General features: G+C 44.4%; 1 protein-coding gene across 6 annotated transcripts in view; it reads right to left on the bottom strand.

Annotated features, from left to right (window-relative positions):
- The window catches only part of PLEKHM3 (pleckstrin homology domain containing M3), a 164,968-nt gene that overhangs the window by 119,227 nt on the left and 38,444 nt on the right, over window positions 1-7,297 (bottom strand). The gene's annotated exons all lie outside the window — the stretch shown is intronic.

Below are 7,297 nucleotides of genomic sequence, written 5' to 3' on the forward strand. Positions count from 1 at the left end.
TATGCCACTGATATCTTTATCGAGGTAATTATTGTCCTATCTGGGCAAATAGTAAAAATAGCTAACCCTTATATAGCACTTACTATGTGCCAGGCACAGTTCCAAGCCCTGTTAACTCATTTTATTCTCACTAGAAACTTAGGAAGTAGATGTGATTCTTTTCCCACATGTGAGATTTAAAAACAGAGATACAGAGAGGTTAAGTAATTTACCCAGGGTCACACAGTTAGTGAGCAGCAGATCTGGAAACCCAGCCAGTCTGATTCCAAAGTCCTTGATCTTAATTACTAAGTTATGCTGCTTCTCACTATTATCATGCACCTTTCACGACAGCCTTCTAGGCTGAAAGGGATCCATTAGTCAACAATCCTTGGGTAAAGCAGCCGATCATTCACAAAATTATATAACTGTAATTTCTGATAACCCAAGTTTCTCTGTCTTGAGGTTTTTGCTTTTTTGAAAACTAAGTGCTATATAGCAGCAATTTTCAACCATTTTCATCTCATGGCACACAAACTAATTACTAAAATTCTGTGGCACACCTAATCTAACTAAAAAAAATTGGTATAATTTTGATTCATTCACACTGGATGGCTATTATTGTGTTGGCTGTTGTCATTTTTTTTATTTCACAGCCTAAGGGAAAGAAGGTCAGGTATTGCATGTTTTAAAAATTCTTGCGAAATACCGGTTGAAAATTGCTGCTATATAGCATAAACTGACTTGTCTAGTACTCCATTTTCCTTTGTGCAGCCTCAACCAGACTCTGAAGTCCTGGGATCCAGCTCCTATCTATGCTCCTCTTATGTCTCCCATAGCACCTACTGCATGAGCACACAACAGAGGTTCAAGTTTTATCCTGGATAGACGGGCAGTAAAAGCCAAGCAGATTTTTTTGAGTTTAATACTGCAGGAAATATAAGGACGAAGTTTAAAATAGGGAAGTGGGAGAGACACCACTTCAGCTCTTCAGGTTTCAAATTCTCTACCACAGGGATTCTCTGACATAAACAGAGCAGGATGTATTGATCTCCAAGCCAATGGCCATACAAGCTTAACCCCTTATCTCCCAGTCCCATTCTCCTGCTCACCCCTTTCAAGCCCCTCATACCCTCATGGAAGGGATTCTATAAATCTTTGAAAGGCACGGCCTGTACCTCACCCCACTTGCATTTGCCAAGGTGCCTGGCAGAGCATGTGTGTGGAGTTTAATAAATGCTTGTTGAAATGAACCCTCCACCAAACTCCACTTACAGATTTTACTATCAGCAGCCCCTTCACAGTCATATTCAAGGTTGGGGGAAAATAGCCCTGGCCGGTTTGGCTCAGTGGATAGAGCATTGGCCTGCAGACTGAAGGGTCCCGGGTTTGATTCTGGTCAAGGGCACATGCTGGGGTTTCAGGCTCAAGCCCCAGTAGGGGGCATGAAGGAGGCAGCTGATCAATGATTCTCTCTCATCATTGATGTTTCCATCTCTCTCTCCCTCTCCCCTCCTCTCTGAAATCATTAAAATATATATATATACATATATATATATATATATATATATATATAGAGAGAGAGAGAGAGAGAGAGAGAGAGAGAGAGAGAGAGAAAGAGAGCGTGAGCCCAGTGCATGAAATTTGTGCATGGGGGCGGGGGGGGTGTGTCCCTCAGCCCAGCCTGCACCGTCTCCAATCTGGGACTCCTCGGAGGATTGGGCCTAAACTGGCAGTCGGCCATCCCTCTCGCAATCCGGGACTGCTGGCTCCTAACCGCTCACTTGCCTGTCTGCCTGACTGCCCCTAACCACTCTGCTTGCCTGACTGCCCCTAACCACTCTGCTTGCTGGCCCCCAACTGCCCCCCCCCCTTGCTGGCCTGCTTGTCCCCAACTGCCACCCTGCTGGCCTGCTCGCCCTCACCTGCCCTCCCTGCTGGCCTGCTCACCCCCAACTGCCACTCTGCCAGCCTGATCACCCACAACTGCCACCCTATCCTGGCCTGATCACCCACAACTGTCCTGCCCTCTTGGCCCCTAACCGCCTCTACCTCGGCCCCGCCACCATGGCTTTGTCCAGAAGAACGTCCAGAAGGTCTCCTGAACCAGAAGAACGTCCAGAAGGTCTCCTGAAAGGTCTCCCAGTCTAATTAGCATATTACCCTTTTATGTGTGTGTGTGTGTGTGTGTGTGTGTGTGTGTATGGAAATAAAACTTAGCCAGTCAGGATGAACACACACAAACTAGAACTTTCTCCTCTGAAGACAGCAATCCAACACATTGAAAAACAAAATGACTTAGACCTTACAAGGTGAGAAGACAACAGTGGACTAAACAGTTCTAAGCTGTTTATATGTTTGGGGGCGGGGGGCATATCCAAGTTTTCCTTCATTGTCCTTTTCTCCTCTAACTGGCTACCTGTCTATTCCTTAACTCAAATAAATTTTCATCTCACTACAATTCCTAGCAAGTGGAAGACAAATTTGAAAACAGCAGTAAAGATAGGAATTGGAGATACCAAGGAAAATCTATTTCTCTCTTTTTTTCTTTCATTTCCTTCGGAGACCTGGCACTTTTGCTGCTAGAGGATCTTCTGATTTTTCACATGGAAGTCAAGACAGATTTTGGCTACATTAGAACTTTTTTTTTTCTCCAAGAGCATAATATACAACTTCCCTTCTTAACACTTAAAAACCTACAGATCTTTCTTTATCTAAACTCACATGCATTATCAGCTCCCACATTTAATTTCCCATTTTCTTAAGAATTGCTATTCTGCATGATTTACTCTGAGGCCAATAAGTAACTATGCCCAACTCAGAAATATTGCCTACTTCCCGACTGGCAGCCATTTAATGAATAATTAACCACTCCTTACTTTCTATCAGGGATGCTTGTATTACCAGGGTAAAGGTATCCTTTATGTCTAAACAATGTCATAAAACAGGCCTTTGCCAGAAAGACACCCTCATTTATCACACGAAATGCCATGTGGTATTAACAAGGTCGATACTGTTTGTTTAATATATTTTGCTTTCATAGGGGCTTGAAATGATTTGTTTTTGCAGCTGTAACAGAGTTAAATTAGGGATTTAGCTCCGGTTGAGCTAGTTGAGCATATATAACAAATAACAACCAGGAGCTATTACTTATCTGCCTGGAGGGCTTTGGTCATCTCCCCACAATTTACAGCATCCTTGGGGTACTGAGTTACACCACAAGCAGCCAGATTCTATCCTTAAATAATCAATCCCCACTTCGCAGGATCTAAGGGGAGACTAAATAATTCAAATGTCTATTTCTTCCTTCACAACACCCACCCCCAACATATAAATGCTGTAAGTGCACAGATTTTTTTTTAAGTTGAGTAATGAATTTAAGAGAAAAATCTTAGTTCAAAGACTACTTTCAGACATCCGTTCCCACAAATGAGAAACTTAAAAAAAACACTTTTTTGACCTTAAAGCACCAACAATCAGCCCCCCTTCCTCTTTCTCTCTTCTCACACTGCTGTGTTGCCTTACATGGAGCAGGGGGAGAGGAGGAAGTTGGCTCCACAGATAAACTTGTCAAAAGCCTGCACGACAATACTAATGCCTCTCTACCTGTTTGTGAATGTCAGCTGGGAGCAAGCTCTGAAAAGCTTTGGGGGAAAAAAGCAAGGGGGGGAAGGGAGGGGGCAAAGAAAAACTAGAGGGCAATTCAAACAAAAATGAAATCTCTCACACACACACACACACACACACACACACTCAGACACACAAAGAGAGGGAAAAAGTGCTCCCCCCAGCTCAGGTCCTAACAACATACTTCTTTATCAGAGGTTCATTGTCAATCAATTAGCCAAGGCAGCAGGGGTCTGTGAGGTGGGGGCTCCCGGGGAAACAATGGGCAGCCCTGTTGTATTACTATTTAATCACTTTTGCTAAATAAATAGAGCAGCCCCGAGGTGCTGTCATGTCAAGGGAATTTATAACAAAACAAAAAAACTTCATTTTTCATTGGTCATTCCTTTTTCCCCCTCAGGACAAGAGAGGATTATTACTGTAGCCTTAAGTTCCATCTTTGTGTTTCTTGCCTTTGATTCCCACTCGGACCCTGCCACTTTCTGGCACTAATTTGTCAGGCTGAACAAAGAGAGGATTTGTACCTCCTGTAAGGTCTCAATTAGGAATGGCTTTCTGCTGTATTATGTGCCATTCAGAGAGGACACAATGCCGGTAATTACAGAATTTGCACTGAATGGCTGAGGAATGCACAGCAAAACTCGCCCCACCCTCCCCACCTTGGGTTTCCCCTCCCAAAGGCTGGGGGGGGGGGGGGGGGTGGAGGACGAGGAAAGCAAAAAGCTCTTAAAGCCAGAGAAACGTAATTACCAACAGCAGCCCCAAGAGGTTAAACAGCAGCCGAAGAAGTAAACCCATGAAAACTGACAGCGTGACAATGGCGAGGGATCCCCAGGGCTCACTCTTTCTTGCAGCCTCTTCCTTGTCAACTTCAGAATCAGGAACCTTGCCCCACAGTGGGCCATCCGATTTCACTTCCAGATGACAAAGCAGCAAGGAAAGGCGCTTTAAAAGGTGAGCTGTGCATCTCCCTGATGCAGCATAAGCAAGGCCCTGGGCCCTTTTATTATGGTACTGGACTCAATTGCTAGGTTTCTTGATTGCGGGGAAATTACAGGAAAAAATCTCTGTGTGTACTAGTGCCAAGAAAACCTTATCTATTGAGGGGAAATTGGTATGTACACACGTCGCATTCCTGAGGAAAACAGGGCTGCTGCCTCACACCACAGCTCTCTGTGAGCAGCCCAACTTAGAAGCACTTATAGGTACCTCCTTGATAAATATTTCAATAAGCCGCATAAGCATTTGTCTTAGCATTAATATTTTAATAGCGCAGATTCCCCATTGCCAAACACAATTTAGAATCCCACCGGCAACTTCACTAACGACGGGCCCTCGTCTTCTGCTGCAGAGGTGTTTCTGAAAAGCTGCACAGAAGTGCCACCGAGTTTTCATTGAACACCACTGTCCTCACGTGCTCCTCTGCTCAGCACCTCCTGCAGCTTCAGGGTCTGACATTAGGTTCAGCCTTGCCAAACTGCCCGGTTTTCGTAGGTCGACAATAACCCAGTATCTGCAATTTCCTACAGTCCACCTCTGTCAGTTCTCTAGCCCCAGGCGGGCCTGCCTTCCAGAGCTCTTGTCTCAGTTGCCATGTGGCAGTCACGAAGTGATCATATAAATGATGTCTGGCTTCCCTAGTGGAATGCAAGTTCCCTGAGAGCAGGGGCCACGTCTACTTTCTTGCAGCACTGACTTGCCCAGGTGCACCCATTTCAAGGCACGTGGTCAGAGACTTACAACACAATAAATGATGGAATGGAAGAAGTTAATTTTCAAAGGCATATCTTCAGAAAGAGGGAAGAGCACGTGTAAAGGCTGCGGAGGCGGGACTGACCAAGGTAGGTTCCAGAACGGCGAGAAGACCACCGTGGCTGGGGCTTCCCAAGCATAGGGCGGCCGTGGAGCTGAGAGGAAGTCGTGGACCAAACCGCACATAATCAAATACAACTATAAAAAGTTCAAGCACATGCTAAGAAATATACAGTCATATATAAACATGTATTTTCAAAACCATAACCTCAGACATTTTTGGATGGTTGTGATCCATTTTCTCTGCAGGGGCACTTTAAGTTTTGAAGAATATAGAAAATTCTTCACCTATAGAAAGAATTTAGTGCAATAAGGCCAACTGCGCTATTTTGTAGATTTAAAAGCCAACGTTTGTGGCTCCCCTGAATAGCAACTGAATGACATCATTAATAAAGAGCTACCCAGTGCAATCTTCCACTTTTAAGGCTTATTCATCAAAAATATTCACAGGGGGAGGGACGAAGTGGACGTAAAAACTTACAGTCTAAAGAGGCTCACTAAAACCATGAAATATTGTGAATTAGCTTCTCCTTAAAATAACAGACAAAGCCAAGACTCAACTAAAAACAATTGACTGGACTTTTTGGCCTTCTGGAAGGTAAACATGCTATGGAACCAGCTCTTTCACCGAGTGAGTGTTTTTATGAGAATGCAAAGCTGGGGAACACAAGTACTACACAGAGAAGCAGCTGGTTTAGATTAACTGTGTTTGTGAGAAACATAGATCAATTTTTAAAGTTCCATCTGCTATAATAATCCTTGATATAATGAACAGCCTCCCAAGTAATTTAAAAAACATTCGGAGTTTTGCTTAACAAGTTTCTGCCTTTTCCTTTTGAGACTCTGCCCCCTACAGGAGATGAGGTATTCCTACCTGAGGTAGGAAGCAAGTGTTCCATGCACAGGCAAAGAAGGAAAACGAAAAGCAGCCCAGTAAAACTTTCCGATGGAAGAGAGAGCAAAGAAATGAAATTAAAACGTTGGATTTTAGAACTGGCCACACTACACAAATTAGGATTGACTTCTCCCCACCCCAAATTAAAAACCTGCCTGTGCCCTATTAAAACTCCAAACCAAAATGTGAAGGTAAAAGCTCCAAACCAAAACGTGAAGGTAAAAGCTGAGCAGAGCAAGTGGGTTTTAGACCACCGTACCCCCGTCTCCTGGATTCCTCACTACCACCCATCCCAACCTGTGCTCCAACCAACCAACCGTAGTGAACACAGCCAAGGGAGGCACCCTAAAACAGGGCACCCAAAGCAGCTGCCCCAAAGTTTTAACCCTGCCCATTATCTAGTCCTTTTCCTAATCTTTTCTACTTAGCATCCTTCTCCCGGCCTCTCTACTCACCTTTGTCTTTTTCCTGTTTCATTTACCCACTGCCTGCGGAAGGGTACCTCGGCCTGCATCTCTCCTCCCTCGGTCTGAGTGCTGGGGCGCTGCTAATGCAGCACAAAACAGTGCACACGTCCCCGGGAAGCAAACTCACCGAGGGGGGTGAATTAGGCAACAACCAGGTGACAATCCTTATGTTACACCTGAGGCTTTTCTTCCCCTTTTACTAGAAGTTTCCAATTCAGCTACTCACGTCTTGAGAATTAACCTGAGCTGTCCTCCCTCGTTGCAATAACAAGCACGTTTGTTGAACCTGTCAGCAATCGAAAGCCAGAGAAGTGTACTGTAATTCCAGAATGTGCACAAAGCAAGCTCTCAGTAAATTACTGTCGAATGTCGGGAATTTGAAATATACTCCATCAATTAGTTTAATCAAATACCAAAGTATCAATCATTTGTAAGGACCTGCACTAAAACCAGCGTCTCCTTATTTCAAAACCATTTTCCAAAGTCAATGGCTGGCTCACCACAGGCCTTCCCGCCT

Source organism: Myotis lucifugus, unplaced genomic scaffold, assembly GCF_000147115.1.
Source record: "Myotis lucifugus unplaced genomic scaffold, Myoluc2.0 scaffold_3, whole genome shotgun sequence".
NCBI lineage: Eukaryota > Metazoa > Chordata > Mammalia > Chiroptera > Vespertilionidae > Myotis > Myotis lucifugus.